The sequence below is a fragment of the Halichoeres trimaculatus genome, unplaced genomic scaffold (genome assembly GCF_033239565.1).
Source record: "Halichoeres trimaculatus isolate MK-OKI-2021-1 unplaced genomic scaffold, fHalTri1.1 fHalTri1_scaffold_2, whole genome shotgun sequence".
NCBI lineage: Eukaryota > Metazoa > Chordata > Actinopteri > Labriformes > Labridae > Halichoeres > Halichoeres trimaculatus.
In genome coordinates, this window is record NW_027437180.1 from 15,359,818 (window position 1) to 15,385,688 (window position 25,871).

General features: G+C 43.9%; 20 non-coding genes across 20 annotated transcripts; all 20 read left to right on the top strand.

Annotated features, from left to right (window-relative positions):
- Positions 1-2,259: 2,259 nt before the first annotated feature.
- Positions 2,260-2,333, top strand: trnai-aau (transfer RNA isoleucine (anticodon AAU)). Its single transcript has one exon. It is a non-coding gene; the product is annotated as a tRNA-Ile (tRNA).
- Positions 2,334-3,107: 774 nt separating this feature from the next.
- Positions 3,108-3,181, top strand: trnai-aau (transfer RNA isoleucine (anticodon AAU)). The gene has a single exon. It is a non-coding gene; the product is annotated as a tRNA-Ile (tRNA).
- Positions 3,182-5,236: 2,055 nt separating this feature from the next.
- trnai-aau (transfer RNA isoleucine (anticodon AAU)) lies at positions 5,237-5,310 on the top strand. The gene has a single exon. It is a non-coding gene; the product is annotated as a tRNA-Ile (tRNA).
- A 2,486-nt stretch (positions 5,311-7,796) lies between these two features.
- Positions 7,797-7,870, top strand: trnai-aau (transfer RNA isoleucine (anticodon AAU)). Its single transcript has one exon. It is a non-coding gene; the product is annotated as a tRNA-Ile (tRNA).
- A 349-nt stretch (positions 7,871-8,219) lies between these two features.
- On the top strand, positions 8,220-8,293 carry trnai-aau (transfer RNA isoleucine (anticodon AAU)). Its single transcript has one exon. It is a non-coding gene; the product is annotated as a tRNA-Ile (tRNA).
- A 797-nt stretch (positions 8,294-9,090) lies between these two features.
- On the top strand, positions 9,091-9,164 carry trnai-aau (transfer RNA isoleucine (anticodon AAU)). Its single transcript has one exon. It is a non-coding gene; the product is annotated as a tRNA-Ile (tRNA).
- Positions 9,165-9,507: 343 nt separating this feature from the next.
- On the top strand, positions 9,508-9,581 carry trnai-aau (transfer RNA isoleucine (anticodon AAU)). Its single transcript has one exon. It is a non-coding gene; the product is annotated as a tRNA-Ile (tRNA).
- Positions 9,582-9,930: 349 nt separating this feature from the next.
- Positions 9,931-10,004, top strand: trnai-aau (transfer RNA isoleucine (anticodon AAU)). The gene has a single exon. It is a non-coding gene; the product is annotated as a tRNA-Ile (tRNA).
- Positions 10,005-10,801: 797 nt separating this feature from the next.
- trnai-aau (transfer RNA isoleucine (anticodon AAU)) lies at positions 10,802-10,875 on the top strand. The gene has a single exon. It is a non-coding gene; the product is annotated as a tRNA-Ile (tRNA).
- A 343-nt stretch (positions 10,876-11,218) lies between these two features.
- Positions 11,219-11,292, top strand: trnai-aau (transfer RNA isoleucine (anticodon AAU)). The gene has a single exon. It is a non-coding gene; the product is annotated as a tRNA-Ile (tRNA).
- Positions 11,293-13,501: 2,209 nt separating this feature from the next.
- Positions 13,502-13,575, top strand: trnai-gau (transfer RNA isoleucine (anticodon GAU)). The gene has a single exon. It is a non-coding gene; the product is annotated as a tRNA-Ile (tRNA).
- A 776-nt stretch (positions 13,576-14,351) lies between these two features.
- trnai-aau (transfer RNA isoleucine (anticodon AAU)) lies at positions 14,352-14,425 on the top strand. The gene has a single exon. It is a non-coding gene; the product is annotated as a tRNA-Ile (tRNA).
- Positions 14,426-15,626: 1,201 nt separating this feature from the next.
- Positions 15,627-15,700, top strand: trnai-aau (transfer RNA isoleucine (anticodon AAU)). Its single transcript has one exon. It is a non-coding gene; the product is annotated as a tRNA-Ile (tRNA).
- Positions 15,701-16,048: 348 nt separating this feature from the next.
- Positions 16,049-16,122, top strand: trnai-aau (transfer RNA isoleucine (anticodon AAU)). The gene has a single exon. It is a non-coding gene; the product is annotated as a tRNA-Ile (tRNA).
- Positions 16,123-17,324: 1,202 nt separating this feature from the next.
- trnai-aau (transfer RNA isoleucine (anticodon AAU)) lies at positions 17,325-17,398 on the top strand. Its single transcript has one exon. It is a non-coding gene; the product is annotated as a tRNA-Ile (tRNA).
- Positions 17,399-18,172: 774 nt separating this feature from the next.
- On the top strand, positions 18,173-18,246 carry trnai-aau (transfer RNA isoleucine (anticodon AAU)). The gene has a single exon. It is a non-coding gene; the product is annotated as a tRNA-Ile (tRNA).
- Positions 18,247-19,022: 776 nt separating this feature from the next.
- On the top strand, positions 19,023-19,096 carry trnai-aau (transfer RNA isoleucine (anticodon AAU)). The gene has a single exon. It is a non-coding gene; the product is annotated as a tRNA-Ile (tRNA).
- A 769-nt stretch (positions 19,097-19,865) lies between these two features.
- On the top strand, positions 19,866-19,939 carry trnai-aau (transfer RNA isoleucine (anticodon AAU)). The gene has a single exon. It is a non-coding gene; the product is annotated as a tRNA-Ile (tRNA).
- Positions 19,940-24,110: 4,171 nt separating this feature from the next.
- On the top strand, positions 24,111-24,184 carry trnai-aau (transfer RNA isoleucine (anticodon AAU)). The gene has a single exon. It is a non-coding gene; the product is annotated as a tRNA-Ile (tRNA).
- Positions 24,185-24,953: 769 nt separating this feature from the next.
- On the top strand, positions 24,954-25,027 carry trnai-aau (transfer RNA isoleucine (anticodon AAU)). Its single transcript has one exon. It is a non-coding gene; the product is annotated as a tRNA-Ile (tRNA).
- Positions 25,028-25,871: the final 844 nt, after the last annotated feature.

Below are 25,871 nucleotides of genomic sequence, written 5' to 3' on the forward strand. Positions count from 1 at the left end.
TCCCTTTGTGTTTAATAAATGGTGGTCAAAAGGCAAAACCAGCCCAGCTCACCCTTTATATGACCATAAGAAACCTTGTGGCCCCTTAAGTTTTATGCAGGAGCTGTGTGTCTAATAAGCTCACATGGTCAGAGCGGGGTGCTAATAACGCCAAGGTCATGGGATCAATCCCCATACTGGACAAGATGCCCAAGGAAAAACACTGTCTTCTGGAAACATCCATGCACACAGGTGAGCCCATGAAGCCTTCAAAGAGCAATGAGTTTTTGTCCTCAAAACTCTCTGTGTGTTACCTTCACATCCCTTCATAATTCTGTTTTGGAGGTAGTACAAGTTTCTTTTGAATGGGCAGCATATTTCCATGACCAAGTGGCCTGGTGGACAAGGTGTCTAACTTTGGATCCAAAAATTGAGGGTTTGTGTGCCCTTTGTGTTTAATAAATGGTGGTCAAAAGGCAAAACGAGCCCAGCTGACCCTTTCTATGTATGACCATAAGAAACCTTGTGGCCCCTTAAGTTTTATGCAGGAGCTGTGTGTCTGATTAGCTCACATGGTCAGAGCGTGGGGCTAATAACGCCAAGGTCATGGGATCAATCCCCATACTGGACAAGATGCCCAAGGAAAAAGACTGTCTTCTGGAAACATCCATGCACACAGGTGACCCCATGAAGCCTTCAAAGAGCAATGAGTTTTTGTCCTCAAAACTCTCTGTGTGTTACTTTCACATCCCTTCATAATTCTGTTTTGGAGGTAGTACAAGTTTCTTTTGAATGGGCAGCATATTTCCATGACCAAGTGGCCTGGTGGACAAGGTGTCTAACTTTGGATAAAATAATTGAGGGTTTTTTCGTCCCTTTGTGTTTAATAAATGGTGGTCAAAAGGCAAAACCAGCCCAGCTCACCCTTTATATGACCATAAGAAACCTTGTGGCCCCTTAAGTTTTATGCAGGAGCTGTGTGTCTAATAAGTTCACATGGTCAGAGCGGGGTGCTAATAACGCCAAGGTCATGGGATCAATCCCCATACTGGACAAGATGCCCAAGGAAAAACACTGTCTTCTGGAAACATCCATGCACACAGGTGAGCCCACAAAGCCTTCAAAGAGCAATGAGTTTTTGTCCTCAAAACTCTCTGTGTGTTACCTTCACATCCCTTCATAATTCTGTTTTGGAGGTAGTACAAGTTTCTTTTGAATGGGCAGCATATTTCCATGACCAAGTGGCCTGGTGGACAAGGTGTCTAACTTTGGATCCAAAAATTGAGGGTTTGTGTGCCCTTTGTGTTTAATAAATGGTGGTCAAAAGGCAAAACGAGCCCAGCTGACCCTTTCTATGTATGACCATAAGAAACCTTGTGGCCCCTTAAGTTTTATGCAGGAGCTGTGTGTCTGATTAGCTCACATGGTCAGAGCGTGGGGCTAATAACGCCAAGGTCATGGGATCAATCCCCATACTGGACAAGATGCCCAAGGAAAAAGACTGTCTTCTGGAAACATCCATGCACACAGGTGAGCCCATGAAGCCTTCAAAGAGCAATGAGTTTTTGTCCTCAAAACTCTCTGTGTGTTACTTTCACATCCCTTCATAATTCTGTTTTGGAGGTAGTACAAGTTTCTTTTGAATGGGCAGCATATTTCCATGACCAAGTGGCCTGGTGGACAAGGTGTCTAACTTTGGATCAAAAAATTGAGGGTTTTTTCGTCCCTTTGTGTTTAATAAATGGTGGTCAAAAGGCAAAACCAGCCCAGCTCACCCTTTATATGACCCTTTATATAACCATAAGAAACCTTTTGGCCCCTTTTGTTGCAGGCAGGAGCTGTGTGTCTAATTAGCTCACATGGTCGGAGCGTGGTGCAAATAACGCCAAGGTCATGGGATCAGTCCCCATACTGGACAAGTTGTCCAGGGAAAAAGACTGTCTTCTGGAAACATCCATGCACACAGGTGAGCCCACAAAGCCTTCAAAGAGCATGAGTTTTTGTCCTAAAAACTCTCTGTGTTTTACTTTCACATCCCTTCATAATTCTGTTTTGGAGGTAGTACAAGTTTCTTTTGAATGGGCAGCATATTTCCATGACCAAGTGGCCTGGTGGACAAGGTGTCTAACTTTGGATCAAAAAATTGAGGGTTTTTTTTGTCCCTTTGTGTTTAATAAATGGTGGTCAAAAGGCAAAACCAGCCCAGCTCACCCTTTATATGACCCTTTATATGAACATTAGAAACCTTTTGGCCCCTTAAGTTGTAGGCAGGAGCTGTGTGTCTGATTAGCTCACATGGTCAGAGCGTGGTGCTAATAACGCCAAGGACATGGGATCAATCCCCATACTGGACAAGTTGCCCAAGGAAAAAGACTGTCTTCTGTAAACATACATGCACACAGGTGAGGCCATGAAGCCTTCATAGAGCATTGAGTTTTTGTCCTCAAAACTCTCTGTGTGTTACTTTCACATCCCTTCATAATTTGTTTTGGAGGTAGTACAAGTTTCTTTTGAATGGGCAGCATATTTCCATGACCGAGTGGCCTGGTGGACATGGTGTCTAACTTTGGATCCAAAAATTGGGGTTTGTGTGCCCTTTGTGGTTAATTAATGGTGGTCAAGAGGGCAAAACCAGCCCAGCTCACCCTTTATATGACCATAAGAAACCTTGTGGCCCCTTAAGTTTTATGCAGGAGCTGTGTGTCTGATTAGCTCACATGTTCAGAGCGTGGTGCTAATAATACCAAGGTCATGGGTTCAATCCCCATACTGGACAAGAAGCCCAAGGAAAAACACTGTCTTCTGGAAACATCTATGCCCACAGGTGAGCCATGAAGCCTTCAAAGAGCTATGAGTTTTTCTCCTCAAAACCCTCTCTGTGTTACTTTCACATCCCTTCATAATTCTGTTTTGGAGGTAGTACAAGTTTCTTTTGAATGGGCAGCATATTTCCATGACCAAGTGGCCTGGTGGACAAGGTGTCTAACTTTGGATCCAAAAATTGTGGGTTTGTGTGCCCTTTGTGTTTAATAAATGGTGGTCAAAAGGCAAAACCAGCCCAGCTGACCCTTTCTATGTATGACCATAAGAAACCTTGTGGCCCCTTAAGTTGTAGGCAGGAGCTGTGTGTCTGATTAGCTCACATGGTCAGAGCGTGGTGCTAATAACGCCAAGGTCATGGGATCAATCCCCATACTGGACAAGTTGCCCAAGGAAAAAGACTTTATTCAAGAAACATCCATGCACACAGTTGAGCCCATGAAGCCTTCAAAGAGCAATGAGTTTTTGTCCTCAAAACCCTCTGTGTGTTACTTTCACATCCCTTCATAATTCTGTTTTGGAGGTAGTACAAGTTTCTTTTGAATGGGCAGCATATTTCCATGACCAAGCGGCCTGGTGGACAAGGTGTCTAACTTTGGATCCAAAAATTGAGGGGTTTTTTTGTCCCTTTGTGTTTAATAAATGGTGGTCAAAAGGCAAAACCAGCCCAGCTGACCCTTTCTATGTATGACCATAAGAAACCTTGTGGCCCCTTAAGTTGTAGGCAGGAGCTGTGTGTCTGATTAGCTCACATGGTCAGAGCGTGGTGCTAATAACGCCAGGTCATGGGATCAATCCCCATACTGGACAAGTTGCCCAAGGAAAAAGACTGTCTTCTGGAAACATCCATGCACACAGGTGAGCCCATGAAGCCTTCAAAGAGCATTGAGTTTTTGTCCTCAAAACTCTCTGTGTGTTACTTTCACATCCCTTCATAATTCTGTTTTGGAGGTAGTACAAGTTTCTTTTGAATGGGCAGCATATTACCATGACCACGTGGCGTAATGGACAAGGTGTCTCACTTTGGATCTAAAAATTGAGGGTTTTTTCGTCCCTTTGTGTTTAATAAATGGTGGTCAAAAGGCAAAACCAGCCCAGCTCACCCTTTATATGACCATAAGAAACCTTGTGGCCCCTTAAGTTTTATGCAGGAGCTGTGTGTCTAATAAGCTCACATGGTCAGAGCGGGGTGCTTATAACGCCAAGGTCATGGGATCAATCCCCATACTGGACAAGATGCCCAAGGAAAAACACTTTCTTCTGGAAACAACAATGCACACAGGTGAGCCCACGAAGCCTTCAAAGAGCAATGAGTTTTTGTCCTCAAAACTCTCTGTATGTTACCTTCACATCCCTTCATAATTCTGTTTTGGAGGTAGTACAAGTTTCTTTTGAATGGGCAGCATATTTCCATGACTAAGTGGCCTGGTGGACAAGGTGTCTAACTTTGGATCCAAAAATTGAGGGTTTGTGTGCCCTTTGTGTTTAATAAATGGTGGTCAAAAGGCAAAACCAGCCCAGCTGACCCTTTCTATGTATGACCATAAGAAACCTTGTGGCCCCTTAAGTTTTATGCAGGAGCTGTGTGTCTGATTAGCTCACATGGTCAGAGCGTGGGGCTAATAACGCCAAGGTCATGGGATCAATCCCCATACTGGACAAGATGCCCAAGGAAAAAGACTGTCTTCTGGAAACATCCATGCACACAGGTGAGCCCATGAAGCCTTCAAAGAGCAATGAGTTTTTGTCCTCAAAACTCTCTGTGTGTTACTTTCACATCCCTTCATAATTCTGTTTTGGAGGTAGTACAAGTTTCTTTTGAATGGGCAGCATATTTCCATGACCGAGTGGCCTGGTGGACAAGGTGTCTAACTTTGGATCCAAGAATTGAGGGTTTGTGTGCCCTTTGTGTTTAATAAATGGTGGTCAAAAGGCAAAACCAGCCCAGCTGACCCTTTCTATGTATGACCATAAGAAACCTTGTAGCCCCTTTAGTTGTAGGCAGGAGCTCTGTGTCTAATTAGCTCACATGTTCAGAGCGTGGTGCTAATAACGCCAAGGTCATGGGATCAATCCCCATACTGGACAAGTTGCCCAAGGAAAAAGACTGTCTTCTGGAAACATCCATGCACACAGATGAGCCCAAGAAGCCTTTCAAAGAGCAGTGAGTTCTGTCCTCAAAACTCTCTGTGTGTTACTTTCCCTTCATAAATCTGTTTTGGAGGTAGTACAAGTTTCTTTTGAATGGGCAGCATATTTCCATGACCAAGTGGCCTGGTGGACAAGGTGTCTAACTTTGGATCCAAAAATTGAGGGTTTGTGTGCCCTTTGTGGTTAATTAATGGTGGTCAAGAGGGCAAAACCAGCCCAGCTGACCCTTTCTATGTATGACCATAAGAAACCTTGTGGCCCCTTTAGTTGTGAGCAGGAGCTGTGTGTCTGATTAGCTCACATGGTCAGAGCGTGGTGCCAATAACGCCAAGGTCATGGGTTCAATCCCCATACTGGACAAGAAGCCCAAGGAAAAACACTGTCTTCTGGAAACATCCATGCACACAGGTGAGCCCACAAAGCCTTCAAAGAGCAATGATTTTTTGTCCTCAAAACCTTCTGTGTGCTTCTTTTACATCTCTTCATAATTCTGTTTTGGAGGTAGTACAAGTTTCTTTTGAATGGGCAGCTGTTTCCATGACCACGTGGCGTAATGGACAAGGTGTCTAACTTTGGATCCAAAAATTGAGGGTTTTTTTTGTCCCTTTGTGTTTAATAAATGGTGGTCAAAAGGCAAAACCAGCCCAGCTCACCCTTTATATGACCCTTTATATGAACATTAGAAACCTTTTGGCCCCTTAAGTTGTAGGCAGGAGCTGTGTGTCTGATTAGCTCACTTGGTCAGAGCGTGGTGCTAATCACGCCAAGGACATGGGATCAATCCCCATACTGGACAAGTTGCCCAAGGAAAAAGACTGTCTTCTGGAAACATACATGCACACAGATGACCCCATGAAGCCTTCAAAGAGCAATGAATTTTTGTCCTCAAAACCTTCTGTGTGCTTCTTTTACATCTCTTCATAATTCTGTTTTGGAGGTAGTACAAGTTTCTTTTGAATGGGCAGCATATTTCCATGACCGAGTGGCCTGGTGGACATGGTGTCTAACTTTGGATCCAAAAATTGGGGTTTGTGTGCCCTTTGTGGTTAATTAATGGTGGTCAAGAGGGCAAAACCAGCCCAGCTCACCCTTTATATGACCATAAGAAACCTTGTGGCCCCTTAAGTTTTATGCAGGAGCTGTGTGTCTGATTAGCTCACATGTTCAGAGCGTGGTGCTAATAATACCAAGGTCATGGGTTCAATCCCCATACTGGACAAGAAGCCCAAGGAAAAACACTGTCTTCTGGAAACATCTATGCCCACAGGTGAGCCCATGAAGCCTTCAAAGAGCTATGAGTTTTTCTCCTCAAAACCCTCTCTGTGTTACTTTCACATCCCTTCATAATTCTGTTTTGGAGGTAGTACAAGTTTCTTTTGAATGGGCAGCATATTTCCATGACCAAGTGGCCTGGTGGACAAGGTGTCTAACTTTGGATCCAAAAATTGTGGGTTTGTGTGCCCTTTGTGTTTAATAAATGGTGGTCAAAAGGCAAAACCAGCCCAGCTGACCCTTTCTATGTATGACCATAAGAAACCTTGTGGCCCCTTAAGTTGTAGGCAGGAGCTGTGTGTCTGATTAGCTCACATGGTCAGAGCGTGGTGCTAATAACGCCAAGGTCATGGGATCAGTCCCCATACTGGACAAGTTGCCCAAGGAAAAAGACTTTATTCAAGAAACATCCATGCACACAGGTGAGCCCATGAAGCCTTCAAAGAGCAATGAGTTTTTGTCCTCAAAACTCTCTCTGTGTTACTTTCACAGCCCTTCATAATTCTGTTTTGGAGGTAGTACAAGTTTCTTTTGAATGGGCAGCATATTTCCATGACCAAGCGGCCTGGTGGACAAGGTGTCTAACTTTGGATCCAAAAATTGAGGGTTTTTTTTGTCCCTTTGTGTTTAATAAATGGTGGTCAAAAGGCAAAACCAGCCCAGCTGACCCTTTCTATGTATGACCATAAGAAACCTTGTGGCCCCTTAAGTTGTAGGCAGGAGCTGTGTGTCTGATTAGCTCACATGGTCAGAGCGTGGTGCTAATAACGCCAGGTCATGGGATCAATCCCCATACTGGACAAGTTGCCCAAGGAAAAAGACTGTCTTCTGGAAACATCCATGCACACAGGTGAGCCCATGAAGCCTTCAAAGAGCATTGAGTTTTTGTCCTCAAAACTCTCTGTGTGTTACTTTCACATCCCTTCATAATTCTGTTTTGGAGGTAGTACAAGTTTCTTTTGAATGGGCAGCATATTACCATGACCACGTGGCGTAATGGACAAGGTGTCTCACTTTGGATCTAAAAATTGAGGGTTTTTTCGTCCCTTTGTGTTTAATAAATGGTGGTCAAAAGGCAAAACCAGCCCAGCTCACCCTTTATATGACCATAAGAAACCTTGTGGCCACTTAAGTTTTATGCAGGAGCTGTGTGTCTAATAAGCTCACATGGTCAGAGCGGGGTGCTAATAACGCCAAGGTCATGGGATCAATCCCCATACTGGACAAGATGCCCAAGGAAAAACACTTTCTTCTGGAAACATCCATGCACACAGGTGAGCCCACGAAGCCTTCAAAGAGCAATGAGTTTTTGTCCTCAAAACTCTCTGTGTGTTACTTTCACATCCCTTCATAATTCTGTTTTGGAGGTAGTACAAGTTTCTTTTGAATGGGCAGCATATTTCCATGACCGAGTGGCCTGGTGGACAAGGTGTCTAACTTTGGATCCAAAAATTGAGGGTTTGTGTGCCCTTTGTGTTTAATAAATGGTGGTCAAAAGGCAAACCAGACGAGCTGACCCTATGTTTGAACATAAGAAACCTTGTGGCCCCTTAAGTTTTATGCAGGAGCTGTGTGTCTGATTAGCTCACACGGTCAGAGCGTGGTGCTAATAACGCCAAGGTCATGGGTTCAATCCCCATACTGGACAAGTTGCCCAAGGAAAAAGACTTTATTCAAGAAACATTCATGCACACAGGTGAGCCCATGAAGCCTTCAAAGAGCAATGATTTTTTGTCCTCAAAACTCTCTGTGTGTTACTTTCCCTTCATAAATCTCTTTTGGAGATAGTACAAGTTTCTTTTGAATGGGCAGCATATTTCCATGACCAAGTGGCCTGGTGGACAAGGTGTCTAACTTTGGATCCAAAAATTGAGGGTTTGTGTGCCCTTTGTGGTTAATTAATGGTGGTCAAGAGGGCAAAACCAGCCCAGCTGACCCTTTCTATGTATGACCATAAGAAACCTTGTGGCCCCTTTAGTTGTGGGCAGGAGCTGTGTGTCTGATTAGCTCACATGGTCAGAGCGTGGTGCCAATAACGCCAAGGTCATGGGTTCAATCCCCATACTGGACAAGTTGCCCAAGGAAAAAGACTGTCTTCTGGAAACATCCATGCACACAGGTGAGCCCACAAAGCCTTCAAAGAGCAATGATTTTTTGTCCTCAAAACCTTCTGTGTGCTTCTTTTACATCTCTTCATAATTCTGTTTTGGAGGTAGTACAAGTTTCTTTTGAATGGGCAGCATATTACCATGACCACGTCGCGTAATGGACAAGATGTCTCACTTTGGATCTAAAAATTGAGGGTTTTTTCGTCCCTTTGTGGTTAATAAATGGTGGTCAAAAGGCAAAACCAGCCCAGCTCACCCTTTATATGACCCTTTATATGACCATAAGAAACCTTTTGGCCCCTTTTGTTGCAGGCAGGAGCTGTGTGTCTAATTAGCTCACATGTTCGGAGCGTGGTGCAAATAACGCCAAGGTCATGGGATCAGTCCCCATACTGGACAAGTTGTCCAGGGAAAAAGACTGTCTTCTGGAAACATCCATGCACACAGGTGAGCCCACAAAGCCTTCAAAGAGCATGAGTTTTTATCCTAAAAACTCTCTGTGTTTTACTTTCACATCCCTTCATAATTCTGTTTTGGAGGTAGTACAAGTTTCTTTTGAATGGGCAGCTGTTTCCATGACCACGTGGCGTAATGGACAAGGTGTCTAACTTTGGATCCAAAAATTGAGGGTTTTTTTTGTCCCTTTGTCTTTGATAAATGGTGGTCAAAAGGCAAAACCAGCCCAGTTGACCCTTTATATGACCCTTTATATGACCATTAGAAACCTTTTGGCCCCTTAAGTTGTAGGCAGGAGCTGTGTGTCTGATTAGCTCACACGGTCAGAGCGTGGTGCTAATAACGCCAAGGTCATGGGTTCAATCCCCATACTGGACAAGTTGCCTAAGGTAAAAGACTGTCTTCTGGAAACATCCATGCACACAGGTGAGCCCACGAAGCCTTCAAAGAGCAATGAGTTTTTGTCCTCAAAACTCTCTGTGTGTTACTTTCCCTTCATTTTTCTGTTTTGGAGGTAGTACAAGTTTCTTTTGAATGGGCAGCATATTTCCATGACCAAGTGGCCTGGTGGACAAGGTGTCTAACTTATGATCAAAAAATTGAGGGTTTGTGTGCCCTTTGTGTTTAATAAATGGTGGTCAAAAGGCAAACCAGACGAGCTGACCCTATGTTTGAACATAAGAAACCTTGTGGCCCCTTAAGTTTTATGCAGGAGCTGTGTGTCTGATTAGCTCACACGGTCAGAGCGTGGTGCTAATAACGCCAAGGTCATGGGTTCAATCCCCATACTGGACAAGTTGCCCAAGGAAAAAGACTTTATTCAAGAAACATTCATGCACACAGGTGAGCCCATGAAGCCTTCAAAGAGCAATGATTTTTTGTCCTCAAAACTCTCTGTGTGTTACTTTCCCTTCATAAATCTCTTTTGGAGATAGTACAAGTTTCTTTTGAATGGGCAGCATATTTCCATGACCAAGTGGCCTGGTGGACAAGGTGTCTAACTTTGGATCCAAAAATTGAGGGTTTGTGTGCCCTTTGTGGTTAATTAATGGTGGTCAAGAGGGCAAAACCAGCCCAGCTGACCCTTTCTATGTATGACCATAAGAAACCTTGTGGCCCCTTTAGTTGTGGGCAGGAGCTGTGTGTCTGATTAGCTCACATGGTCAGAGCGTGGTGCCAATAACGCCAAGGTCATGGGTTCAATCCCCATACTGGACAAGTTGCCCAAGGAAAAAGACTGTCTTCTGGAAACATCCATGCACACAGGTGAGCCCACAAAGCCTTCAAAGAGCAATGATTTTTTGTCCTCAAAACCTTCTGTGTGCTTCTTTTACATCTCTTCATAATTCTGTTTTGGAGGTAGTACAAGTTTCTTTTGAATGGGCAGCATATTACCATGACCACGTCGCGTAATGGACAAGATGTCTCACTTTGGATCTAAAAATTGAGGGTTTTTTCGTCCCTTTGTGGTTAATAAATGGTGGTCAAAAGGCAAAACCAGCCCAGCTCACCCTTTATATGACCCTTTATATGACCATAAGAAACCTTTTGGCCCCTTTTGTTGCAGGCAGGAGCTGTGTGTCTAATTAGCTCACATGTTCGGAGCGTGGTGCAAATAACGCCAAGGTCATGGGATCAGTCCCCATACTGGACAAGTTGTCCAGGGAAAAAGACTGTCTTCTGGAAACATCCATGCACACAGGTGAGCCCACAAAGCCTTCAAAGAGCATGAGTTTTTATCCTAAAAACTCTCTGTGTTTTACTTTCACATCCCTTCATAATTCTGTTTTGGAGGTAGTACAAGTTTCTTTTGAATGGGCAGCTGTTTCCATGACCACGTGGCGTAATGGACAAGGTGTCTAACTTTGGATCCAAAAATTGAGGGTTTTTTTTGTCCCTTTGTCTTTGATAAATGGTGGTCAAAAGGCAAAACCAGCCCAGTTGACCCTTTATATGACCCTTTATATGACCATTAGAAACCTTTTGGCCCCTTAAGTTGTAGGCAGGAGCTGTGTGTCTGATTAGCTCACACGGTCAGAGCGTGGTGCTAATAACGCCAAGGTCATGGGTTCAATCCCCATACTGGACAAGTTGCCTAAGGTAAAAGACTGTCTTCTGGAAACATCCATGCACACAGGTGAGCCCACGAAGCCTTCAAAGAGCAATGAGTTTTTGTCCTCAAAACTCTCTGTGTGTTACTTTCCCTTCATTATTCTGTTTTGGAGGTAGTACAAGTTTCTTTTGAATGGGCAGCATATTTCCATGACCAAGTGGCCTGGTGGACAAGGTGTCTAACTTATGATCAAAAAATTGAGGGTTTGTGTGCCCTTTGTGTTTAATAAATGGTGGTCAAAAGGCAAACCAGACGAGCTGACCCTATGTTTGAACATAAGAAACCTTGTGGCCCCTTAAGTTTTATGCAGGAGCTGTGTGTCTGATTAGCTCACACGGTCAGAGCGTGGTGCTAATAACGCCAAGGTCATGGGTTCAATCCCCATACTGGACAAGTTGCCCAAGGAAAAAGACTTTATTCAAGAAACATTCATGCACACAGGTGAGCCCATGAAGCCTTCAAAGAGCAATGATTTTTTGTCCTCAAAACTCTCTGTGTGTTACTTTCACATCCCTTCATAATTCTGTTTTGGAGGTAGTACAAGTTTCTTTTGAATGGGCAGCATATTACCATGACCACGTGGCGTAATGGACAAGGTGTCTCACTTTGGATCAAAAAAATCAGACACACAGCTCCTGCCTACAACTTTAGGGGCCACAAGGTTTCTTATGGTCATACATAGAAAGGGTGAGCTGGGCTGGTTTTGCCCTCTTGACCACCATTAATTAACCAAAAACGGCACACAAACCCTCAATTTTTTGATCCAAAGTTAGACACCTTTTTGTCCCTTTGTCTTTGATAAATGGTGGTCAAAAGGCAAAACCAGCCCAGTTGACCCTTTATATGACCCTTTATATGACCATAAGAAACCTTTTGGCCCCTTAAATTGTAGGCAGGAGCTGTGTGTCTGATTAGCTCACATGGTCAGAGCGTGGGGCTAATAACGCCAAGGTCATGGGATCAATCCCCATACTGGACAAGTTGCCCAAGGAAAAAGACTGTCTTCTGGAAACATCCATGCACACAGGTGAGCCCATGTAGCTTTCAAAGAGCTATTGGTTTTTGTCCACAAAACCCTCTGTGTGCTTCTTTTACATGTCTTCATAATTCTGTTTTGGAGGTAGTACAAGTTTCTTTTGAATGGGCAGCATATTTCCATGACCACGTCGCGTTATTGACAAGGTGTCTCACTTTGGATCTAAAAATTGAGGGTTTTTTCGTCCCTTTGTGGTTAATAAATGGTGGTCAAAAGGCAAAACCAGCCCAGCTCACCTTTTATATGACCATAAGAAACCTTGTAGCCCCTGAAGTTGTAGGCAGGAGCTGTGTGTCTGATTAGGTCACATGGTCAGAGCGGGGTGCTAATAACGCCAAAGTCATGGGATCAATACCATACTGGACAAGTTGCCCAAGGAAAAAGACTTAATTCAAGAAACATCCATGCACACAGGTGAGCCCACGAAGCCTTCAAAGAGCAATGAGTTCTTGTCCTCAAAACCCTCTGTGTGCTTTTTTTACATCCTTTCATGATTTTCTTTTGGAGATAGTACAAGTTTCTTTTGAAAGGGAAGCAGATTTCCATGACCAAGTGGCCTGGTGGACAAGGTGTCTAATTTTGGATCCAAATATTGAGGGTTTGTGTGCCCTTTGTGGTTAATTAATGGTGGTCAAGAGGGCAAAACCAGCCCAGCTCACCCTTTCTATGTATGACCATAAGAAACCTTGTGGCCCCTTAAGTTTTATGCAGGAGCTGTGTGTCTGATTAGCTCACATGGTCAGAGCGGGGTGCTAATAATGCCAAGGTCATGGGTTCAATCCCCATACTGGACAAGATGCCCAAGGAAAAAGACTGTCTTCTGGAAACATCCATGCACACAGATGAGCCCATGTAGCCTTCAAAGAGCAATGAGTTTTTGTCCTCAAAACTCTCTGTGTGTTACTTTCACATCCCTTCATAATTCTGTTTTGGAGGTAGTACAAGTTTCTTTTGAATGGGCAGCATATTTCCATGACCAAGTGGCCTGGTGGACAAGGTGTCTAACTTTGGATCCAAAAATTGAGGGTTTGTGTGCCCTTTGTGTTTAATAAATGGTGGTCAAAAGGCAAAACCAGCCCAGCTCACCCTTTATATGACCATAAGAAACCTTGTGGCCCCTTAAGTTGTAGGCAGGAGCTCTGTGTCTAATTAGCTCACATGGTCAGAGCGTGGGGCAAATAACGCCAAGGTCATGGGATCAATCCCCATACTGGACAAGTTGCTCAAATAAAAAGACTTAATTCTAGAAACATCCATGCACACAGGTGAGCCCAAGAAGCCTTCAAAGAGCAATGAGTTTTTGTCCTCAAAACTCTATGTGTGTTACTTTCACATCCCTTCATAATTCTGTTTTGGAGGTAGTACAAGTTTCTTTTGAATGGGCAGCATATTTCCATGACCAAGTGGCCTGGTGGACAAGGTGTCTAACTTTGGATCCAAAAATTGAGGGTTTGTGTGCCCTTTGTGTTTTATAAATGGTGGTCAAAAGGCAAAACCAGCCCAGCTCACCCTTTATATGACCATAAGAAACCTTGTGGCCCCTTAAGTTTTATGCAGGAGCTCTGTGTCTGATTAGCTCACATGGTCAGAGCGTGGTGCTGATAACGCCAAGGTCATGGGTTCAATCCCCATACTGGACAAGTTGCCTAAGGAAAAAGACTTTATTCTAGAAACATCCATGCACACAGGTGAGCCCATGAAGCCTTCAAAGAGCAATGAGTTTTTGTCCTCAAAACTCTCTCTGTGTTACTTTCACAGCCCTTCATAATTCTGTTTTGGAGGTAGTACAAGTTTCTTTTGAATGGGCAGCATATTTCCATGACCAAGTGGCCTGGTGGACAAGGTGTCTAACTTTGGATCCAAGAATTGAGGGTTTGTGTGCCCTTTGTGTTTAATAAATGGTGGTCAAAAGGCAAAACCAGCCCAGCTCACCCTTTCTATGTATGACCATAAGAAACCTTGTGGCCCCTTAAGTTTTATGCAGGAGCTGTGTGTCTGATTAGCTCACATGGTCAGAGCATGGGGCTAATAACGCCAAGGTCATGGGATCAATCCCCATACTGGACAAGTTGCCCAAGGAAAAAGACTGTCTTCTGGAAAAATCTATGCACACAGATGAGCCCACGAAGCCTTCAAAGAGCAATGACTTGTTGTCCTCAAAACTCTCTGTGTGTTACTTTCACATCCCTTCATAATTTGTTTTGGAGGTAGTACAAGTTTCTTTTGAATGGGCAGCATATTTCCATGACCGAGTGGCCTGGTGGACATGGTGTCTAACTTTGGATCCAAAAATTGAGGGTTTGTGTGCCCTTTGTGGTTAATTAATGGTGGTCAAGAGGGCAAAACAAGCCCAGCTCACCCTTTATATGACCATAAGAAACCTTGTGGCCCCTTAAGTTGTAGGCAGGAGCTGTGTGTCTGATTAGCTCACATGGTCAGAGCGTGGTGCTAATAACGCCAAGGTCATGGGATCAATCCCCATACTGGACAAGTTGCCCAAGGAAAAAGACTTAATTCTAGAAACAGCCATGCACACAGGTGAGCCCACGAAGCCTTCAAAGAGCAATGAGTTTTTGTCCTCAAAACTCTCTGTGTGTTACTTTCACATCCCATCATAATTCTGTTTTGGAGGTAGTACAAGTTTCTTTTGAATGGGCAGCATATTTCCATGACCAAGTGGCCTGGTGGACAAGGTGTCTAACTTTGGATCCAAAAATTGAGGGTTTGTGTGCCCTTTGTGGTTAATTAATGGTGGTCAAAAGGCAAAACAAGCCCAGCTCACCCTGTCTTTGTATGACCATGAGAAACCTTGTAGCCCCTTAAGTTTTATGCAGGAGCTGTGTGTCTGATTAGCTCACATGGTCAGAGCGTGGTGCTAATAACGCCAAGGTCATGTGATCAATCCCCATACTGGACAAGTTGCCCAAGGAAAAAGACTTAATTTTGGAATATCCATGCACACAGGTGAGCCCAAGAAGCCTTCAAAGAGCAATGACTTGTTGTCCTCAAAACTCTCTGTGTGTTACTTTCACATCCCTTCATAATTTGTTTTGGAGGTAGTACAAGTTTCTTTTGAATGGGCAGCATATTTCCATGACCAAGTGGCCTGGTGGACAAGGTGTCTAACTTTGGATCCAAAAATTGAGGGTTTGTGTGCCCTTTGTTTTAAATAAATGGTGGTCAAAAGGCAAAACCAGCCAAGCTGACCCTTTCTATGTATGACCATAAGAAACCTTGTGGCCCCTTAAGTTTTATGCAGGAGCTGTGTGTCTGATTAGCTCACATGGTCAGAGCGTGGGGCTAATAACGCCAAGGTCATGGGATCAATCCCCATACTGGAAAAGTTTCCCAAATAAAAACACTTAATTCAAGAAACATCCATGCACACAGGTGAGCCCACGAAGCCTTCAAGAGCAATGAGGTTTTGTCCTCAAAACCCTCTGTGTGTTTCTTTTACATCTCTTCATAATTCTGTTTTGGAGGTAGTACAAGTTTATTTTGAATGGGCAGCATATTTCCATGACCACGTCGCGTAATGGACAAGGTGTCTAACTTTGGATCAAAAAATTGAGGGTTTTTCGTCCCTTTGTGGTTAATAAATGGTGGTCAAAAGGCAAAACCAGCCCAGCTCACCTTTTATATGACCATAAGAAACCTTGTAGCCCCATGAAGTTGTAGGCAGGAGCTCTGTGTCTGATTAGCTCACATGGTCAGAGCGTGGTGCTAATAACGCCAAGGTCATGGGATCAATCCCCATACTGGACAAGCTGCCCAAGGAAAAAGACTTTATTCTAGAAACATCCATGCACACAGGTGAGCCCAAGAAGCCTTCAAAGAGCAATGAGTTTTTGTCCTCAAAACTCTCTGTGTGTTACTTTCACATCCCTTCATAATTCTGTTTTGGAGGTAGTACAAGTTTCTTTTGAATGGGCAGCATATTTCCATGACCAAGTGGCCTGGTGGACAAGGTGTCTAACTTTGGATCAAAAAATTGAGGGTTTGTGTGCCCTTTGTGGTTAATTAATGGTGGTCAAAAGGCAAACCAGACGAGCTGACCCTATGTTTGAACATAAGAAACCTTGTGGCCCCTTAAGTTTTATGCAGGAGCTCTGTGTCTGATTAGCTCACATGGTCAGAGCGTGGTGCTAATAACGCCAAGGTCATGGGTTCAATCCCCATACTGGACAAGTTGCCCAAGGAAAAAGACTTTATTCAAGGAACATCCATGTTAACAGGTGAGCCCACGAAGCCTTCAAAGAGCAATGAGTTTTTTTCCTCAAAACCCTCTGTGTGCTTCTTTTACATCTCTTCATAATTCTGTTTTGGAGGTAGTACAAGTTTATTTTGAATGGGCAGCATATTTCCATGACCACGTCGCGTAATGGACAAGGTGTCTAACTTTGGATCAAAAAATTGAGGGTTTTTTCGTCCCTTTGTGGTTAATAAATGGTGGTCAAAAGGCAAAACCAGCCCAGCTCACCTTTTATATGACCATAAGAAACCTTGTAGCCCCATGAAGTTGTAGGCAGGAGCTGTGTGTCTGATTAGCTCACATGGTCAGAGCGGGGTGTTAATAACGCCAAGGTCATGGGATCAATCCCCATACTGGAAACCTTGCCCAAGAAAAAAGACTTCATTCAAGAAACATCCATGCACAAAGGTGAGCCCACAAAGCCTTCAAAGAGCAATGAGTTCTTGTCCTCAAAACCCTCTGTGTGCTTTTTTTTACATCCTTTCATGATTCTCTTTTGGAGATAGTACAAGTTTCTTTTGAATGGGCAGCATATTTCCATGACCAAGTGGCCTGGTGGACAAGGTGTCTAACTTTGGATCCAAGAATTGAGGGTTTGTGTGCCCTTTGTGTTTAATAAATGGTGGTCAAAAGGCAAAACCAGCCCAGCTCACCCTTTCTATGTATGACCATAAGAAACCTTGTGGCCCCTTAAGTTTTATGCAGGAGCTGTGTGTCTGATTAGCTCACATGGTCAGAGCATGGGGCTAATAACGCCAAGGTCATGGGATCAATCCCCATACTGGACAAGTTGCCCAAGGAAAAAGACTGTCTTCTGGAAAAATCTATGCACACAGATGAGCCCACGAAGCCTTCAAAGAGCAATGACTTGTTGTCCTCAAAACTCTCTGTGTGTTACTTTCACATCCCTTCATAATTTGTTTTGGAGGTAGTACAAGTTTCTTTTGAATGGGCAGCATATTTCCATGACCGAGTGGCCTGGTGGACATGGTGTCTAACTTTGGATCCAAAAATTGAGGGTTTGTGTGCCCTTTGTGGTTAATTAATGGTGGTCAAGAGGGCAAAACAAGCCCAGCTCACCCTTTATATGACCATAAGAAACCTTGTGGCCCCTTAAGTTGTAGGCAGGAGCTGTGTGTCTGATTAGCTCACATGGTCAGAGCGTGGTGCTAATAACGCCAAGGTCATGGGATCAATCCCCATACTGGACAAGTTGCCCAAGGAAAAAGACTTAATTCTAGAAACAGCCATGCACACAGGTGAGCCCACGAAGCCTTCAAAGAGCAATGAGTTTTTGTCCTCAAAACTCTCTGTGTGTTACTTTCACATCCCATCATAATTCTGTTTTGGAGGTAGTACAAGTTTCTTTTGAATGGGCAGCATATTTCCATGACCAAGTGGCCTGGTGGACAAGGTGTCTAACTTTGGATCCAAAAATTGAGGGTTTGTGTGCCCTTTGTGGTTAATTAATGGTGGTCAAAAGGCAAAACAAGCCCAGCTCACCCTGTCTTTGTATGACCATGAGAAACCTTGTAGCCCCTTAAGTTTTATGCAGGAGCTGTGTGTCTGATTAGCTCACATGGTCAGAGCGTGGTGCTAATAACGCCAAGGTCATGTGATCAATCCCCATACTGGACAAGTTGCCCAAGGAAAAAGACTTAATTTTGGAATATCCATGCACACAGGTGAGCCCAAGAAGCCTTCAAAGAGCAATGACTTGTTGTCCTCAAAACTCTCTGTGTGTTACTTTCACATCCCTTCATAATTTGTTTTGGAGGTAGTACAAGTTTCTTTTGAATGGGCAGCATATTTCCATGACCAAGTGGCCTGGTGGACAAGGTGTCTAACTTTGGATCCAAAAATTGAGGGTTTGTGTGCCCTTTGTGTTTTATACATGGTGGTCAAAAGGCAAAACCAGCCCAGCTCACCCTTTATATGACCATAAGAAACCTTGTGGCCCCTTAAGTTGTAGGCAGGAGCTGTGTGTCTGATTAGCTCACATGGTCAGAGCGTGGTGCTAATAACGCCAAGGTCATGGGTTCAATCCCCATACTGGACAAGTTGCCTAAGGAAAAACAATTTATTCTAGAAACATCCATGCACACAGGTGAGCCCATGAAGCCTTCGAAGAGCAATGAGTTTTTGTCCTCAAAACTCTCTCTGTGTTACTTTCACAGCCCTTCATAATTCTGTTTTGGAGGTAGTACAAGTTTCTTTTGAATGGGCAGCATATTTCCATGACCAAGTGGCCTGGTGGACAAGGTGTCTAACTTTGGATCCAAAAATTGAGGGTTTGTGTGCCCTTTGTGGTTATTTAATGGTGGTCAAAAGGCAAAACAAGCCCAGCTCACCCTGTCTTTGTATGACCATGAGAAACCTTGTAGCCCCTTAAGTTTTATGCAGGAGCTGTGTGTCTGATTAGCTCACATGGTCAGAGCGTGGTGCTAATAACGCCAAGGTCATGTGATCAATCCCCATACTGGACAAGTTGCCCAAGGAAAAAGACTTAATTCTAGAAACATCCATGCACACAGGTGAGCCCAAGAAGCCTTCAAAGAGCAATGACTTGTTGTCCTCAAAACTCTCTGTGTGTTACTTTCACATCCCTTCATAATTTGTTTTGGAGGTAGTACAAGTTTCTTTTGAATGGGCAGCATATTTCCATGACCGAGTGGCCTGGTGGACATGGTGTCTAACTTTGGATCCAAAAATTGAGGGTTTGTGTGCCCTTTGTGGTTAATTAATGGTGGTCAAGAGGGCAAAACAAGCCCAGCTCACCCTTTATATGACCATAAGAAACCTTGTGGCCCCTTAAGTTTTATGCAGGAGCTGTGTGTCTGATTAGCTCACATGGTCAGAGCGTGGTGCTAATAACGCCAAGGTCATGGGATCAATCCCCATACTGGACAAGTTGCCCAAGGAAAAAGACTTAATTCTAGAAACATCCATGCACACAGGTGAGCCCACGAAGCCTTCAAAGAGCAATGAGTTTTTGTCCTCAAAACTCTCTGTGTGTTACTTTCACATCCCATCATAATTCTGTTTTGGAGGTAGTACAAGTTTCTTTTGAATGGGCAGCATATTTCCATGACCAAGTGGCCTGGTGGACATGGTGTCTAACTTTGGATCCAAAAATTGAGGGTTTGTGTGCCCTTTGTGGTTAATTAATGGTGGTCAAAAGGCAAAACAAGCCCAGCTCACCCTGTCTTTGTATGACCATGAGAAACCTTGTAGCCCCTTAAGTTTTATGCAGGAGCTGTGTGTCTGATTAGCTCACATGGTCAGAGCGTGGTGCTAATAACGCCAAGGTCATGTGATCAATCCCCATACTGGACAAGTTGCCCAAGGAAAAAGACTTAATTCTAGAAACATCCATGCACACAGGTGAGCCCAAGAAGCCTTCAAAGAGCAATGAGTTTTTGTCCTCAAAACACTCTGTGTGTTACTTTCCCTTCATAATTTGTTTTGGAGGTAGTACAAGTTTCTTTTGAATGGGCAGCATATTTCCATGACCAAGTGGCCTGGTGGACAAGGTGTCTAACTTTGGATCCAAAAATTGAGGGTTTGTGTGCCCTTTGTGGTTAATTAATGGTGGTCAAAAGGCAAACCAGACGAGCTGACCCTATGTTTGAACATAAGAAACCTTGTGGCCCCTTAAGTTTTATGCAGGAGCTGTGTGTCTGATTAGCTCACATGGTCAGAGCGTGGTGCTAATAACGCCAAGGTCATGGGTTCAATCCCCATACTGGACAAGTTGCCCAAGGAAAAAGACTTTATTCAAGGAACATCCATGCACACAGGTGAGCCCACGAAGCCTTCAAAGAGCAATGAGTTTTTGTCCTCAAAACCCTCTGTGTGCTTCTTTTACATCTCTTCATAATTCTGTTTTGGAGGTAGTACAAGTTTATTTTGAATGGGCAGCATATTTCCATGACCACGTCGCGTAATGGACAAGGTGTCTAACTTTGGATCAAAAAATTGAGGGTTTTTTCGTCCCTTTGTGGTTAATAAATGGTGGTCAAAAGGCAAAACCAGCCCAGCTCACCTTTTATATGACCATAAGAAACCTTGTAGCCCCATGAAGTTGTAGGCAGGAGCTGTGTGTCTGATTAGCTCACATGGTCAGAGCAGGGTGTTAATAACGCCAAGGTCATGGGATCAATCCCCATACTGGAAACCTTGCCCAAGAAAAAAGACTTCATTCAAGAAACATCCATGCACAAAGGTGAGCCCACAAAGCCTTCAAAGAGCAATGAGTTCTTGTCCTCAAAACCCTCTGTGTGCTTTTTTTTACATCCTTTCATGATTCTCTTTTGGATATAGTACAAGTTTATTTTGAATGGGAAGCAGATTTCCATGACCAAGTGGCCTGGTGGACAAGGTGTCTAACTTTGGATCCAAAAATTGAGGGTTTGTGTGCCCTTTGTGGTTAATAAATGGTGGTCAAGAGGGCAAAACCAGCCCAGCTCACCCTTTCTATGTATGACCATAAGAAACCTTGTGGCCCCTTAAGTTGCAGGCAGGAGCTGTGTGTCTGATTAGCTCACATGGTCAGAGCGTGGTGCCAATAACGCCAAGGTCATTGGTTCAATCCCCATACTGGACAAGTTGCCCAAGGAAAAAGACTGTCTTCTGGAAACATCCATGCACACAGGTGAGCCCATGAAGCCTTCAAAGAGCATTGAGTTTTTGTCCTCAAAACTCTCTGTGTGTTACTTTCACATCCCTTCATAATTCTGTTTTGGAGGTAGTACAAGTTTCTTTTGAATAGGCAGCATATTACCATGACCACGTGGCGTAATGGACAAGGTGTCTCACTTTGGATCAAAAAATTGAGGGTTTTTTCGTCCCTTTGTGTTAAATAAATGGTGGTCAAAAGGCAAAACCAGCCCAGCTCACCCTTTATATGACCATAAGAAACCTTGTGGCCCCTTAAGTTTTATGCAGGAGCTGTGTGTCTGATTAGCTAACATGGTCAGAGCGGGGTGCTAATAACGCCAAGGTTATGGGATCAATCCCCATACTGGACAAGATGCCCAAGGAAAAAGACTGTCTTCTGGAAACATCCATGCACACAGGTGAGCCCACGAAGCCTTCAAAGAGCAATGAGTTTTTGTCCTCAAAACTCTCTGTGTGTTACTTTCACATCCCATCATAATTCTGTTTTGGAGGTAGTACAAGTTTCTTTTGAATGGGCAGCATATTTCCATGACCAAGTGGCGTAATGGACAAGGTGTCTAACTTTGGATCCAAAAATTGACGGTTTTCATCCCTTTGTGTTTAATAAATGGTGGTCAAAAGGCAAAACCAGCCCAGCTCACCCTTTCGATGTATGACCATAAGAAACCTTGTGGCCCCTTAAGTTGTAGGCAGAAGCTGTGTGTCTGATTAGCTCACATGGTCAGAGCGGGGGGCTAATAACGCCAAGGTCATGGGATCAATCCCCATACTGGACAAGTTGCCTAAGGAAAAAGACTTAATTCTAGAAACATCCATGCACACAGGTGAGCCCAAGAAGCCTTCAAAGAGCAATGAGTTTTTGTCCTCAAAACTCTCTGTGTGTTACTTTCACATCCCTTCATAATTTGTTTTGGAGGTAGTACAAGTTTCTTTTGAATGGGCAGCATATTTCCAAGACCAAGTGGTGTAATGGACAAGGTGTCTAACTTTGGATCCAAAAATTGAGGGTTTGTGTGCCCTTTGTGTTTTATAAATGGTGGTCAAAAGGCAAAACCAGCCCAGCTGACCCTTTATATGACCATAATAAACCTTATGGCCCCTTAAGTTGTAGGCAGGAGCTGTGTGTCTGATTAGCTCACATGGTCAGAGCCAGTTGCTAATAACGCCAAGGTCATGGGATCAATCCCCATACTGGACAAGTTGCCTAAGGAAAAAGACTGTCTTCTGGAAACATCCATGCACACAGGTGAGCCCACGAAGCCTTCAAAGAGCAATGAGTTTTTGTCCTCAAAACTCTCTGTGTGTTACTTTTCCTTCATAATTCTGTTTTGGAGGTAGTACAAGTTTCTTTTGAATGGGCAGCATATTTCCATGACCAAGTGGCCTGGTGGACAAGGTGTCTAACTTTGGATCCAAAAATTGAGGGTTTGTGTGCCCTTTGTGGTTAATTAATGGTGGTCAAGAGGGCAAAACCAGCCCAGCTCACCCTTTCTATGTATGACCATAAGAAACCTTGTGGCCCCTTAAGTTTTATGCAGGAGCTGTGTGTCTGATTAGCTCACATGGTCAGAGCGTGGGGCTAATAACGCCAAGGTCATGGGATCAATCCCCATACTGGACAAGTTGCCCAAGGAAAAAGACTGTCTTCTGGAAACATCTATGCACACAGATGAGCCCACGAAGCCTTCAAAGAGCAATGACTTGCTGTCCTCAAAACTCTCTGTGTGTTACTTTCACATTCCTTCATAATTTGTGTTGGAGGTAGTACAAGTTTCTTTTGAATGGGCAGCATATTTCCATGACCGAGTGGCCTGTTGGACATGGTGTCTAACTTTGGATCCAAAAATTGAGGGTTTGTGTGCCCTTTGTGGTTAATTAATGGTGGTAAAGAGGGCAAAACAAGCCCAGCTCACCCTTTATATGACCATAAGAAACCTTGTGGCCCCTTAAGTTTTATGCAGGAGTTGTGTGTCTGATTAGCTCACATGGTCAGAGCGTGGGGCTAGTAACGCCAAGGTCATGGGATCAATCCCCATACTGGACAAGTTGCCCAAGGAAAAAGACTTCATTCTAGAAACATCTATGCCCACAGGTGAGCCCACGAAGCCTTCAAAGAGCAATGACTTGTTGTCCTCAAAACTCTCTGTGTGTTACTTTCACATCCCTTCATAATTCTGTTTTGGAGGTAGTACAAGTTTCTTTTGAATGGGCAGCATATTTCCATGACCAAGTGGCCTGGTGGACAAGGTGTCTAACTTTGGATCCAAAAATTGAGGGTTTGTGTGCCCTTTGTGTTTTATACATGGTGGTCAAAAGGCAAAACCAGCCCAGCTCACCCTTTATATGACCATAAGAAACCTTGTGGCCCCTTAAGTTTTATGCAGGAGCTCTGTGTCTGATAAGCTCACATGGTCAGAGCGTGGTGCTAATAACGCCAAGGTCATGGGTTCAATCCCCATACTGGACAAGTTGCCTAAGGAAAAACAATTTATTCTAGAAACATCCATGCACACAGGTGAGCCCATGAAGCCTTCGAAGAGCAATGACTTTTTGTCCTCAAAACTCTCTCTGTGTTACTTTCACAGCCCTTCATAATTCTGTTTTGGAGGTAGTACAAGTTTCTTTTGAATGAGCAGCATATTTCCATGACCAAGTGGCCTGGTGGACAAGGTGTCTAACTTTGGATCCAAGAATTTAGGGTTTGTGTGCCCTTTGTGTTTAATAAATGGTGGTCAAAAGGCAAAACCAGCCCAGCTCACCCTTTCTATGTATGACCATAAGAAACCTTGTGGCCCCTTAAGTTTTATGCAGGAGCTGTGTGTCTGATTAGCTCACATGGTCAGAGCATGGGGCTAATAACGCCAAGGTCATGGGATCAATCCCCATACTGGACAAGTTGCCCAAGGAAAAAGACTGTCTTCTGGAAAAATCTATGCACACAGATGAGCCCACGAAGCCTTCAAAGAGCAATGACTTGTTGTCCTCAAAACTCTCTGTGTGTTACTTTCACATCCCTTCATAATTTGTTTTGGAGGTAGTACAAGTTTCTTTTGAATGGGCAGCATATTTCCATGACCGAGTGGCCTGGTGGACATGGTGTCTAACTTTGGATCCAAAAATTGAGGGTTTGTGTGCCCTTTGTGGTTAATTAATGGTGGTCAAGAGGGCAAAACAAGCCCAGCTCACCCTTTATATGACCATAAGAAACCTTGTGGCCCCTTAAGTTGTAGGCAGGAGCTGTGTGTCTGATTAGCTCACATGGTCAGAGCGTGGTGCTAATAACGCCAAGGTCATGGGATCAATCCCCATACTGGACAAGTTGCCCAAGGAAAAAGACTTAATTCTAGAAACAGCCATGCACACAGGTGAGCCCACGAAGCCTTCAAAGAGCAATGAGTTTTTGTCCTCAAAACTCTCTGTGTGTTACTTTCACATCCCATCATAATTCTGTTTTGGAGGTAGTACAAGTTTCTTTTGAATGGGCAGCATATTTCCATGACCAAGTGGCCTGGTGGACAAGGTGTCTAACTTTGGATCCAAAAATTGAGGGTTTGTGTGCCCTTTGTGGTTATTTAATGGTGGTCAAAAGGCAAAACAAGCCCAGCTCACCCTGTCTTTGTATGACCATGAGAAACCTTGTAGCCCCTTAAGTTTTATGCAGGAGCTGTGTGTCTGATTAGCTCACATGGTCAGAGCGTGGTGCTAATAACGCCAAGGTCATGTGATCAATCCCCATACTGGACAAGTTGCCCAAGGAAAAAGACTTAATTCTAGAAACATCCATGCACACAGGTGAGCCCAAGAAGCCTTCAAAGAGCAATGAGTTTTTGTCCTCAAAACACTCTGTGTGTTACTTTCCCTTCATAATTTGTTTTGGAGGTAGTACAAGTTTCTTTTGAATGGGCAGCATATTTCCATGACCATGTGGCCTGGTGGACAAGGTGTCTAACTTTGGATCCAAAAATTGAGGGTTTGTGTGCCCTTTGTGGTTAATTAATGGTGGTCAAAAGGCAAACCAGACGAGCTGACCCTATGTTTGAACATAAGAAACCTTGTGGCCCCTTAAGTTTTATGCAGGAGCTGTGTGTCTGATTAGCTCACATGGTCAGAGCGTGGTGCTAATAACGCCAAGGTCATGGGTTCAATCCCCATACTGGACAAGATGCCCAAGGAAAAAGACATTATTCAAGGAACATCCATGCACACAGGTGAGCCCACGAAGCCTTCAAAGAGCAATGAGTTTTTGTCCTCAAAACCCTCTGTGTGCTTCTTTTACATCTCTTCATAATTCTGTTTTGGAGGTAGTACAAGTTTATTTTGAATGGGCAGCATATTTCCATGACCACGTCGCGTAATGGACAAGGTGTCTAACTTTGGATCAAAAAATTGAGGGTTTTTTCGTCCCTTTGTGGTTAATAAATGGTGGTCAAAAGGCAAAACCAGCCCAGCTCACCTTTTATATGACCATAAGAAACCTTGTAGCCCCATGAAGTTGTAGGCAGGAGCTGTGTGTCTGATTAGCTCACATGGTCAGAGCAGGGTGTTAATAACGCCAAGGTCATGGGATCAATCCCCATACTGGAAACCTTGCCCAAGAAAAAAGACTTCATTCAAGAAACATCCATGCACACAGGTGAGCCCACAAAGCCTTCAAAGAGCAATGAGTTCTTGTCCTCAAAACCCTCTGTGTGCTTTTTTTTACATCCTTTCATGATTCTCTTTTGGATATAGTACAAGTTTATTTTGAATGGGAAGCAGATTTCCATGACCAAGTGGCCTGGTGGACAAGGTGTCTAACTTTGGATCCAAAAATTGAGGGTTTGTGTGCCCTTTGTGGTTAATAAATGGTGGTCAAGAGGGCAAAACCAGCCCAGCTCACCCTTTCTATGTATGACCATAAGAAACCTTGTGGCCCCTTAAGTTGCAGGCAGGAGCTGTGTGTCTGATTAGCTCACATGGTCAGAGCGTGGTGCCAATAACGCCAAGGTCATTGGTTCAATCCCC